At 31.7% G+C, this 14,354-nt stretch overlaps 1 pseudogene; it reads right to left on the reverse strand.

The window, feature by feature from the left end:
* Positions 1–4,532: 4,532 nt before the first annotated feature.
* On the reverse strand, positions 4,533–9,011 carry LOC112500725 (annotated as a pseudogene).
* Positions 9,012–14,354: the final 5,343 nt, after the last annotated feature.

Raw genomic sequence — 14,354 nt, forward strand, 5'->3', positions numbered from 1 at the left:
TATATATATAGGCGGGTTCCGTTGAAAACCGCCTGATTCTTAAAAACCATGTAAACCGATTTCGACTAATAGGAAAATTCTTTTTTTAATTAAATTTAATCATTGAGGGTTAAATTGTCATTTACATTGGTTTTGAATAAATATGGAAGGTATTAAGTTATGTTAACTAAAAAAACGTAATAAAGGAAATGTTATAAATGGTAATATTAATAGCTTATTTAATTTAGGTTCTTAAAAATTAAAAATGTTTTATTTTTTTAAGGATTATTCCAAGTTAGAATATGAAGATCGAAATTTTCTTATTGTTTGATCCACAGAATCAGTACCATATTCTTAAAAACGATTCAACACTAAAACAGAGATTCATGAACCGAAAACATTATCGTATTAGTGAAACAGATTCAGTTACTGAAAACATAGTTGTCCTTTGAAATAGTTGCTGATGAAATTGTTTCAAGTTTTTTTTTGGTTATCTTGTTTGTTTAATGAAACGTATTGCAAAAATTGTAGTGATGAAATTGTTGCATAATTTACTAGGATAGAAAATATGTTCTATTAGAAAACGGCACTAAATTAAGTGGAAAAAGGGAAAAAAATATATAATGAAACGTATTCAGATTCTTGTATGATGACGTTTATGGATGAATATGTTTACTGCAATTTTTATGGATGAACCTATTGCATAGTATAATTTTTTCCGATAATCTTGTTTCCTAAATTTTTTTAAATGTAAATAACATTAAATAGTTTGACCATAAGAATGATTAATGTAAGGAAAAAGTGAAGCATAAGAAATACACGAAAGTGAAACCATTTCATAATGGTTGAGAACATGTTGTGTAATTGGCAAACAGTGAAACCATTTCGTAATTAGATTGAAACGGATCCACGTACTGAAAACATGAAAATGACAAATGCCTCATGTAGCAAATTGTTGCATAATATACTAGGATACGAAATATATTCTTGGATAATATTGTTTCATTATAAACAAATGTTGACGAAATCTTTTCGTTTTTTTTCCTGGGTTATCTAGTTCACTTAATGTTTATTGATTTGTATAGTACGGTATGGTGGATGCAGTATTTTTAATTATTATAAGTTGTGAAACAGGTTCATGGAATGGTTATTGTAAACGGTTGGGATGTTAAACGTTAAGAACATGTTGTTTAATAGGCGAACAATGAAACCATTTCATAATAAAATTGGTAAGCTAACTGACGCATGGGACGTAGCTAGCCGCGTGCAGCCTACCTGCTGAAGACCGTAACGTAAATAACTCAGTGCTCCATACGTGGGAAATGAAAGCAGAATTCGTTCTTATATTGATTATTTGTATGGTTTGATCTTCCTCCTGATTGAAAGGGATGAAGATAGCGATGAAATGGGGTTGATTAAGAAAAATGATGATTATATCCGATTTCTTGATATAGACGGTTTTACAATTTTGCCATTTTTCCAATTAAATAATTATTATTTTTTTTTAACTTCCTAATATAAATTAAACTAATCTTGACCATTGATCAAGAAAATAGATGGATGAGATTGATTTATATGGTTTACACAAATGAGAGCAGTTTTCATTTGATCGCTCCTCTCTCTCTCTCTCTCTCTCTCTATATATATATATATATATATATATATAGTAGGTGGAGGTTCAAACGAGAACACCTCCATTTTACGAGAACTCGAAAACACCCTTATCATATGTGATAATATGCGTGAGGGAACCCTGTGATGTGCGGACGACGTGTTCTACGACTTAGGCCGCACCAAAGGTTGTCTGCGTCTATGATTAAACATCACATGTGATGGTCTTGATGGATTATAGTATTATATCAACAACACCCTTATCATATGTGAGGGGGCTTAGTGGTGCAAGAACGACTTGGCCCGCAACCAAGATCGCATCGAAAATCGTCCGCGTCTCTGATTTAGTATCAGAAAAGGGTGTTCTCACGTTCTCGTAAAATGAAAGTGTTCTCATTTAAACTCTTTCCATATAGTGTATGTATCCATGAAAAAGCTTTAATACTAAAAAATACACTTCATTAAAATATCAAAAACTCAAACTTAGAAAACGTTACATCTTAAAAACATTAAAGTCAATGCAACCAACATTAAAGTCAAACTTTTCAAGCATCATTAAAAACATGAATAATTAAACTTGATGTCAATTTCGTACGAGAATAGTTAATTGTTTTTGTCAATGATGATCGAAGAAAATGAACCTCATGTCAATTAGCTATATGTACCATGTTCTATACAAAACATGACGTATAACTGATACACAATAAACGTGACTTGTAAAACTTAGTGGTCCACAATCACGAATCAAGCAATTGTGGATCTGGTGAAAGAAGCGATGTTGTCGGTGCAATTTTATGTTATCGTTAGGGGTGCTAATTAACCAACCAACCCGGTTAATCAAGCCCGAAAAAATTCAACTCGAGCTAACATGACTTATAACTGATACAAAATTAGTGCAAACCGAATCTATTGAGTTGAAACTGGGTTAGGCACAAAGTTTTAACGACTTCTATAAAGTTATTTATGTATTTCTCTTTAATACGTATAGATTACCAAAAGTGACTCGGTAACAATGAACAATGGAACTCATAAGAGGATATTATTGGAAAGTTATATATATAATACCTAAATATTTGATGAACTCGATATTCTCTTGAATGATTGATCGTATTTCAAAGGATGGTTTTCTTTATTTTTATGTTCTCCCGCTGTTGATTTTATCTTATTTAAACATAACCTGACCAACCCGAACGGGTTGGATTGGGTTGATTTGTACTTTTGTTTGGGTTAGGTTGAAAATTTCTCAAATCGTCAACGTTGGGTTGAGTTGTTCAAATGTCTTCAATTCTATTAACCCAACCTTGAGCACGCTTAGTCATAGATATTGTCTGTGTTGTCCATACATGAACTTACGATTTTATAACACATTTGATAGAGAAGATATCAAGTCCTTTATAAAGCAACGCTAGTTCCCATCCCTAACCAATGTGGGACCTTACAGTCAGTGGCGGATCCAGAATTTTGGTTTAGTGGGGGCACCTTTAAGGTAGCTTAAACGCCCACAAAGTCGTCCGATGTGTTTTTAGCCTTATTCCATCATTCCAAGAGATTTTTGAAGTTTTTTGGATTATTTCGAGGGATTTTTAAGGGTTTTTTTTTATCAATTTCGAGGAGCTTTTCAGTTTTTTTGTTGATTTCAAGATACTTTCTTTAGTTGGTGGGGGCCTAACAAGAAATTACGGAGCAAAACCATGGTAAAAAGTAAAAAAAAACAACTTTTACCCTTAAAAAATTCATTTTTTTAATTTTTTAGTGGGGGCCTTTCCCCCCACCTTTTACAAGGTACATCCGCCCCTGCTTACAGTCCACCCCTTTGGGAGCCCAACGTCCTCGCTAGCACACCAATCCGTTTTCCGGCTAGGGATATCATATGTAGCATCCCGAGTTAACTGTAACTGATATTTTGCGCTTTGTCCACACATGAACTCATGTTCTTAAAACACCTCTAATAGAAAAGGCATCTAGTTTTATATAAAGCAACCTCAATTTTCCTTCTCAACCGATATAAGACATTTCAAATTATATTGTCAATGAAACATGTGTTTAATCATATATAATTAAGCTTTTGTATCATGCATGTAATCATATATGATTAGAGATTTCTCGCCTTCTCGCACTACAACAAAATTGAGTTTATAGGACACCCCCAATCTTGAAGTGTCCCAATAGACCGCTTTATAGGACTTAATTTATAGGACCAAAATATAAAGTGTCATATCTAAAGGTGTTGTAATAAGTTTATATGACGTTTTTGGGCGTCTTAACAAGTTTTTGAGGACATTTTAACACAAAGTGTCGCATTAGCAACTTTATAGGACACTTTTGAGAAATTGTCCTATAAAATCAAATTTTTATAGGACAATCTTTCAAATAGTGTCCTATAAAGTTGATAATGAGACACTTTATATTAAAAGTGTCCTAAAAAACTTATTACGACATCAAAAAACGTCATATAAACTTAATACAACACCTTTAGATAAGACACTTTATTTTTTGGTCCTATAAACTAAGTCCTATAAAGAGGTCTATTAAGACACTTAGAATTTGGGAATGTCCTGTAAACCCGATTTTGTTGTAGTGTCGTAAAATATTTAGCTTCTCCCATATATTACATATGTGTGTGTCGGGCCTAAAACCTTACATGACTTGATATACGATTGCTCAGAAACCATTGAACTACCATCCCCACACCCTACTTCCAATCCAAGTGATATGTAATGGAACAAATTACCAAGAGAATGGACCAACCGACTTAAACAACATTCAATAAATATACTTGCATTCCATCTTCATGGAATAAACTTTTAAATACAACCTGAGCAACATTTTTGTTAACTACATCAATAATATATCTTACAAGATCAACTACAATGTGTATATGAGCAAAAGAGAGTCTGCAAAGACTTTGGCCTCCTCTTTGTCTCTCTCCATCAACTCCATAAAATATCTACTTCTATCAAGGAACCATTCAAACTATATATCCACAAGATGGAGACTATACTTGCTCTCACCCATCAATGATAGAACAGTTGCTGCAATATGCTTTGGGGTGAGACCGGCCTCCTCAATCTGGTTAGTTTGAGCTCCATGATCAATGTATCTATCGGGTAGAGTCATCGCCCTCCACTACAATAAGTCAAAGAAAAAGAAAACCAAGATAAGTATGATTTTGGTTGTGTTATAAGACTAGAAAAAAGGTGGTATTTAGCAACCAAAAATGGTGGTCGTTAAGTATGCTGAAACAAGTACCTTGAGGTTTCCATCGAGTAATCCGTTCAAGGCCAAGAAATGAGAGACATGAGAGCTGAATCCTCCTATAGATCCCTCTTCAACTGTGATTAGGATCTCATGCTCTTTTGCTAGTTGTTTGATCAAATTTCCGTCGAGCGGTTTGCAGAATCTTGCATCTGCCACAGTCACTGAGATACCGAGAGCATGAAGAATTTCTCGTGCGCCTAAACAGCTTTGTACTATGGTTCCATAGCCCAATAATGCCACTCCGTTTCCCTCCTTAAGCACTCTTCCCTTTCCAACCTATTTGAAAGATTCAAATGGTTTAGATCAAGGTTGGTTAACAGTGAAACATAAAAGAGGGAATATTGTATTTCGAAAAACTAAAGTACCTCAACTGGGGTTCCTTTGTTATTTTCTGGAAGGAATGAACCTATGCCATTGCCTCTTGGGTACCTAAAGCAACTAGGACGGTCATCAATTGCAGCAGCAGTGGCAACCATGTGCATAAGCTCAGACTCACATGAAGGAGCCATCACCACCATGTTTGGTAAACAAGCCATGAAAGTTGTATCAAATGCACCACAATGAGTCGGACCATCAGCTCCTACCAAACCGGCCCTATCCATAGCAAATCTTACTGGAAGTTTTTGAAGATCGACATCATGAACTACCTGCATTTTTAAATACCATTATGTTAACCATGATTCACAAAAAATACCCTTTAAGAATAAGCTAAATATCTTACTTGATCATAACCTCTTTGGAGGAAAGATGAGTAAATAGCACAAAATGGTTTCAGGCCTTCAGTTGCTAAACCTGCAGCAAAGGTAACAGCATGCTGCTCAGCTATGCCAACATCAAAACACCTACCGGGGAACCGTTTTTGGAATGTGTTAAGACCCGTGCCCCCTCCCATAGCCGCGTGAATAGCTACTATTTTCTCATCTCTCTCCGCTTCAGCAACTAAAGAGTCCGCAAAATATTGGGTATACGAAAGTGTTTGGGCCTTGCTTTTCGTTTGTTTTCCTGTCTTAGCATCAAATTTCACAACACCTATCGAAAGATCACATTAATTAGCAAGTATTTCCTTTTTCAATTGTAGCTTTATTGTAAAACAAGCAATACCATGCATTTTGTCAACAGCAATTTCAGCAGGAGGATAGCCTTTGCCTTTCTCGGTGATAATGTGGATGAGAACAGGTCCAGGAGCTGGCATGGACTTAATCTTCTTGAAAAGGTAGACGAGATCTTCAACATTGTGTCCATCTACTGGACCAACATAGTGGAGCCCAAGCTCTTCAAACATGGAAGCTCCATGACCACCCAACATTCCTCTCATGTAAGAATCCATTTTTGCCGCAACTTCATGTGTTTTATCTCCCAATTTCTTAGTTACTCCCTATTGATCACAAAACTGGACTTGTTAAGCTTCATTCTTTCTAATATTTACTCAACATCTCTCTCTGGTCTATGGAAGTTCATCATACAAGAACAACACTTAGGTAGAAAGAAGTTGCAATACCTTTGCGACTTCACGGAGTTGGCGAAACTTGTGGCTAGTTTGTAGCCTTGTAAGGGATCGGCTAAGAGCTCCGACGGGTTGAGCCGGACCATCAAGAGTAGCGGTGGGTAGGGAGACTTGGCGATTGTCGTTCAAGACTATGATGATATTGGAGTCCAAATAGCCAGCATTGTTCATGGCCTCGTATGCTTGTCCAGCGGTCATGGCTCCATCCCCAATCACTGCAATCACATGGTTCTCCTTCCCTTGCAAGTCTCTACCGACAGCCATTCCTTTTTGGAACAAAAAAAGGAAACCAGTTAAACCAAAGCAATCGGTCATTATTTGGATCCAAACACATTCCACGTCTTAAAAATAATGATTTCGATCCACAAACCGCAAATTAATCGAAAAGCTAGTTGTTTGCTAAGTAGATTGTAATAAGTTACCTAAACCGGCAGAAATGCTAGTAGAGCTATGGCCAACACCAAAAGCGTCATATGGACTTTCATCTCTCTTAGGGAAGCCTGCAAGTCCAGAAGTTTGTCGAATCGTCTCCATTTTCGACCTTCTTCCGGTCAATATTTTGTGTGGGTATGACTGGAAAACATATTAAATTATTATAAGTTCGTTTTATATTAAACATAACTACAAATTGAGATATATATATATATATATATATATATATATATACACTAGTACTAGTGGTGTACCCGCATAATGCACTGTAGGTGAATCACAATTCTGAAACATAAATTTAACCTTGAATCATGAGTTTGTGTGGTTATTTTACAAGTCAACTAATATATAAAGTTGAAGGTTAATATGGTGTATTAGCAAGATCGATTGGAAAAATAATTGCACACATGTTGAGTTTCAATTCTAAACCCATATAAGGTTGAAGGGTTGGGGTGAGATACATGCAGGATCTGAAACCCTTTCTGATATTGTTGCTTCAAATTTCAGTTACTTCAAGAGAAATAAGAACTTTGAATTTGAATTTGAGTTTAAAACAGGAAACAAACAAAGAGACAAAACAACTTTGGGAAGACAAACATACATTTTTTATGTAAATATGGCTTATTTAAATCTGAAACTTTGACTAAACAAATGGTATGTTTTAAGCATTTGTACATTATGCATAATAGTTTGTACTTAAGAAATTTTTGAATCTCTTGCATAAATTGATAGTACTTATGGTTTGAGACTTGTAATTAAGACTTTTGGTCTAAATGCTTATTAATGTAGTATAGATATATACATGGTGGAGGTTCAAACGAGAATAACTCCATTTTACGAGAATGTGAGAACATCTTTATCACATGTGATAATACACGTGAGGAACCTGGTATGCGGACGATGTATTTTGCGACTTGGTCGCACCAAAGATCGTTTGCGTCTATGATTTAGCATCACATGTGATGGTCTTGATGGATTATAGTATCACATCAAAAACATCCTTATCACATGTGATGATACATGCGAGGGGCTTAGTGGTGTAAGGACGACTTGACCTGCAACTAAGATCGTGCCAAAAGTCGTCTGCATCTCTGATTTAATATCACATGTGTATCATATGTGATGAAATAATAATATCACATGTGACTGTCTATAGTAAAAAGGTGTTATCACATTCTCGTAAAATGAATATGTTCTCGTTTAAACCTTTTCTACATTTATATATATAAATATATATATATAGAGAGAGAGAGAGAGAGAGAGAGAGAGAGATAATTATTTGTTAATCAAGTAAATAATATTAATTTTGTTAACCGATTTAAGTCTTTTATTTTTTATAATCTATGATTGTGGTTAATGGGAGGTTATAATATAATAAGAAAAAGGAAACAAATTAAATTTATTAAATGAAGAGATTTTTTGAACAAATTGTTTTTATTTTTGAAAGATTATCAATAATATTATTTAATAATTTTTAATTTTTGAAAGATATTCATTTTTTTTGGAAATAGTCAATAATAATATTTAAATGATTTTATTTAAAAATAAAATCAGAAAGTGAAACATTGATTTTTGTATAAAATTCATAGGTGAAACTAGATAATCAAAGTTCATAGGTGAACTAAAAAGTGAAATAATAATTTTTATCTAAAGTTCATAGATGAACCAAAAAGTGAAATAATAATTTTTATCTAAAGTTCATAGGTGAAAACAAAAAATGAAACGATGATATTTTCTAAAGTTCACAAATGAAACTAGAAATTCAATGAGATAATTAAAACAGTTTGAACATGTTCATAAGTGAAATCAGAAATTTCATAGGTGAAACAATTAAGTGAATGAAATAATTAAAGAACGTAATAATTAAGAAATGTAATAATTAAGTAAATAAAATATTTAAAGAATGTGGTAACATAATGAAAAAGACGTAAATGCCTGGTTAATAAAGTTTGTACTATTTACCTGATTAGCAAAAGAAGACAAATATATATATATATATATATATATATATATATGTGTGTGTGTGTGTGTGTGTAATTACCTGATGTCCAACATCCCATATGATTTTATCATCAGGGGAATCGAAAACATGGTGGAGAGAGACGGTTAACTCGACAACCCCCAAGTTCGAACTCAAATGACCACCGGTCTTGGATACTGTATATACAACTTCTTCTCGGAGCTCATCGGCCAACTTTTCGAGATCCTATGTATATAGAGATAGCATAATATATATTAAGGGAAATTAAAACAAGCGATATTATTTTGAAAAATTAATCAAAATAGTCATTTTATCGATTGATTTCATCTTTTAGCCACTTATTTATAAGGTTTATCAAAATAGCCTAAGATCTGTAATTTTAATTTTTTTTTACGGATCTGAGTGAAAAATGTGAATTTCTTTTTGCAGACCTGGGTGAGATATGTAAATTCTTTCGCGGACCTGGATGAAAAATGTAGTTTTTTTACGAAGAGGGGCACACAGTGTAATTTTTTTATCTTTTAGCTAGTTGTGCAACTGTAGACGTAAGTTTTACAGATCTATGACTATTTTGATAAACTTAAAGAAAAAATAACTGCTAAAAAAACAATTATTTTAATAAATTTTCCTATTAATTATTTGCTTAAATTTCAACTACAATTTGTAGCCACAAGAGTAAATGGGACCCTCAGCTTATTACTTTTCTTGTTTTCTTCATGTCAAAAACACAACATGTGAACAAACCTGATCAGTTATGGTGATATTGAATTGGGCCCATGGTTTAAAAGCACAAATTTTAAAGGGAAAACCAACTATTTTATTTATAGTATCAGATCCAATTTTATCATTTTAACTTAAAATATTAATTAAGGATATTTTAGGGATTTTATAAATATCATCTCACATCTCTCATTTTTTCTCTCTTAGGCGAATCTTATTCGACGAATTTTATTCCGATGAACCTTATGTGAACACAAGATACACACTGTGATACCTAGAAACCATATTCATTGTGATACACATATATACATACAAGATACACAATGTGATACCCTTTGTAAAACAATGAAAATAACGAAAATGCAAATTATGATACGTTTCATAAAACAAAGAAAATACATTGTGATACATGTGAAACTTAACGTTATCACTATGATACACTTTGATTCGTAAACTTGTTTAAGATACGATGCATATTAGGTAATTGATATACTAGGTAACTAATATTAATTACATATTTCCTTCTAAAAAATTTAATTAAATATTTTGATTAGTTGTCAAAAGTATATTACTCTTTTATTTTATTTAAGAAATATCCTTACATAGCTCAAACGAGTGGTTCACATTGAATCCCATGTTTACCACAAACTAATTATTTCTTCCTTGAATGAGTCTATATATATATATATATATATATATATGTGAATAATCTAATGAGAACCACAAAAATGTTATAAACCCATGAGAACCAATGTTTTTACTTGATTTTTTCATCAAAGACTACAATTTAAGGTATTTATTTCATATCTATTTGTATTGACATTGCAGAAAAATCACATGTGAAACGTTTTTGTTCTCATTGTGAAACAAAAAATATACGGTAAAAAGTTTTTAATTATGAAATTGATACATTACATAACAAATGCGTATAAAACAATACCCTAATTTCGCCTTAAATGGGAAAAAAATAATATGAAATAAAACTTTAAGGGGCTGTTTGGTAATTGTTGAATGGTTTGGTGTAGAATGATTAAGAGACTTTCATAATATAATGCAAAATAAAATATAATTGTTTGCAACAAAATTATAGTGCTGAATGGTTAAGGGAGGCCCAAGATACAAAATCATTCAGAGGGTTTTAGAAATATTCAGAGGCAGACTTTTTCTCGCCAAACAAGATTCGTCTCTTAACGATTTAGAGACCGGCTTTTAATATAACTATTAAGAGGTAAACAAACAACCCCTAAGATTGGTTGTTATATATTTGTAACATTTTTCATGTTTATAGTAGAAAAAGAAAAAAGAAAAATCTACTCAAATTGTACATCATTTTTTTATGAAGTAATATTTTTTATAAATTAATATTGAATTATTTTATTCTGTATAAATTATTTTGCACTTGCATGAGCATTGTTTTAGGTCCCCTCTCTATATATTAATTTCTTTTATGATTTTTTTATTAACCTAGATATTCAACCCACTATACGAGCGTAACGAACCGATTAATCCCAGGACGATCATCTGCTTTGCAGATAGCCCGGAGTCACCGCAATTGAACCTCCGTGGCCACAAGAGGATTTTTATTCCTCTTTGGATTTTTTTTCGGGATTCAACTATATGTAACAGTAAGAATCAACTAAAAACCCGAACTGTAAAGTTTATGACATTTACCTCCGTACGAAGAGTCTTCATATGGATCGGATAATTAATGGTATCCAAGATCGGAGTATTCGGTTTCTCCCCAGAGAACTTGACGGTGGTTGTCTGTTTCCCCTTCACTCTTGTCAGTTCTTCGTGTTCGTTATTTGCATTTTCCTTTGCAACGGCCATGATTCGCGCAAACTAGTAGAACAAGACATAGATACGATCAAAACGTAATTAAACCCTTTCTGGGATAATTAAGAACGATCAGAAACATAATATACGATTGGCACCGAACAAGAAACAGATGAAAAATGTGTAACCTTTCTCTTATTGGACTGCATGATTGTGTTTGTGTTGATGGATGGATTAAGCACACTACAAGAACTGTAACCATCTTGAGCTATGACTAAACTAGCAAATTCAGCCTTTGAAAAAGCACCATAATAAGCCATTTTCATAAGTGCTGTTTGTTGTAATCACTTCTAGAGAGAGAGAGAGAGGTTATAAGTTTTGAGAGATGGTTTTAGAGCATTTTATAGAGCAGTACAGGTCCCATTCAAAAATGAGATTTTCGTTTCAACCATACTTTTTACTATTTTTGGCCATTTCTTAATAAACTTTTAACCGTACTTTCTTTCTTACACAATCCTTCGCCTATATACATGTATATATATGTATATATATATATATATATATATAGAGGCCTAATCAAATGAGAACTAATTAGTTTGTGGTAACTGTGAGAACCAATATTAACAACAAATCAATAGATAAATTAAAAAATTTATAATTTTGGCAATTTTGAATTAAAATATTAATACAAGGATATTTTTGGTATTTAAAACTTTCCTCCCTCCTCTCTTCTCTCTCCGGCCACCGTCCTCCGGCCACCGTCCGCCGGCCACCGTCCTCCGGTGATACTACAATGGTATCACAATGCATCATATATGTGCTTGGGTATCACATTGATGTCGTTTGTGTGGTCGATCAAAGATGTAACACAGTGGTATCATTATGCATTTTATATATGATTAGATATCACAATGTATCTTTTGTTTAACAGAGTCAATATTTTTAGGTATCACAGTGGTATCATAGTGGTATCACCGGAGGACGGTGGCCGGAGGCCGGAGAACGGTGGCCGGAGGCCGGAGAACGGTGGCCGGAGAGAGAAGAGAGGAGAGAGGAGAGTTTTAAAATACCAAAAATATCCTTGCATTAAGATTTTAATTTAAAATTACCAAATTTATAAATTTCCTAATTTATCTATTGATTTGTGGTTAATATTGGTTCTCACAGTTACCACAAACAACTCAGTTCTCCCTTGAATAGGCCCCTATATATATATATATATATATATATAATTAGGGTTGGGTTCATGTGAGACCAGACTGTTTTCGTGAGATCCGTGAGACCACATTTTTACACTTGAAATTTCACAGCAAAAACACTGTGAAGGTTTAAAAAAGTCAAACATCCACCGCAAAAACACTGTGAAGGTTACCTTCACAGCATTTTGCTGTAAAGTTTCAAGTGTAAAAAGCTGGTTTCACTGATCTCACGAAAACAGGTTGGTCTCACATGATCCCAAGTCTATATAATTATCTTTAAAATTATAAATGATATAATATTGAATAAAAATTATAAAAAATAAATACTTTTTTTTTGAAAAAAGGTATTAATGAACATATTTTTTTATCAATATATTATATTATTTATAATTTTGTTAATATATTAGAAAATCTTCAACAAATTCTTCAAAATTGTTTCAAAAAAATATAAAAGCATTTCTAATCGATTTTTCAAAACATTCTCAAAAATGAAGAAAATAAAAAAAAATGAAATTCTCTAAATCTGGAGAACTCAAAAAATGATTACAATAAAAGATAACTATTATTTTTAATTATTTCCTATGATTAAAGAAATTAAAATAAAATATTTAAAAAAAGAAAAATAATATTTTATTAAATATATGAAATATTTAAATTTTAAATAATATAATTGTCACTATAAGCTCCAATATGGAGAATCTGTTAAATATTAAATGTAATTTTTTTTTTTGGAGATTTTGGATTTTGAATCTTTATTTTAGGGAAATCTTAGAGAATCTCTTGGAGATCCTCTTAAAAGTGAAAGTCTTCATAAAAAAAATTACATTCATTCCAAAAATTCTTTATTTTAGAGACCATAATAATTATATTATTATTATTATAATATATACATACATATGTGTATGTATGTATGTATATAAACGAAGATCGTGTGAGAAGGAAAGTATATACATAAGAATATTAATTATATGTAATAAATATTATTTCTCTCAAATAAATATTTAACATCAAAGTTTCTTATTGATTGAAATATAATAAAAAAAAATTATTTCTTTCTCATGATAATCATTTTGTGAATTTCTCTAAGTTTGATGAAATTCACGTTATTTTTTAAGTTCTCTTCATTTTAAAGAAGTTTTTTAAAATTTATTAGAGCAAAAAATTATCCAAAATCTTTACTTTCTTTATTTCAGAGAATTTGTTGAGATGCTCATATAATATTTATAATTTTATCAATATATTATACTCTTTAATTTATAATAAAAATCCACATCCATATATATATATATATATATATATGTATATGTGTGTGTATGTATGTGTGTGATCATGTGACACCAGACTGCTTTCATAAGATCCATGAGATCATCTTTTTATACGTAAAATTTCACAGTAAAGCATTGTAAAGATAACTTAACTTTCATAATATTATTGTGAAGGTTTGACTTTTTTTTACCTTTATAATGTTTTGTTATGAAGTTTCAATGTAAAAATGTAGTCTCATAGATCTCATGTAAAACAAATTGGTTTCACGTGAACCAATCTACATGGGAGAGAGAGAGAGATTGATTTTCAATACAAACTATGTAATTAAATGTTACATGAAGTAAAAATCAATCTTAACCCTTGATATTAATTTTGTATTAAAATAATAACAATAATAATAATTGTAATTATAAAGATAATTATCTATAGTATATTATAAAGATGAAATATTGTTTATTGATAAATATTACTTAAAATTTAAGATCATAAATAAATTGTACACAAGTACAATTTATTAAATGTTTATATTTGAGTTCATGTAACTAACTTCAGATAAACATAGTCAAATACAAGATAAACATTTCATTTTAAATATAAAAAAAATCTAAAATATAATTATAATAGTTAT

This window comes from Cynara cardunculus, assembly GCF_001531365.2.
Source record: "Cynara cardunculus var. scolymus isolate 2C chromosome LG 17, CcrdV1, whole genome shotgun sequence".
In the NCBI taxonomy this organism is placed as follows: Eukaryota; Viridiplantae; Streptophyta; class Magnoliopsida; order Asterales; family Asteraceae; genus Cynara; species Cynara cardunculus.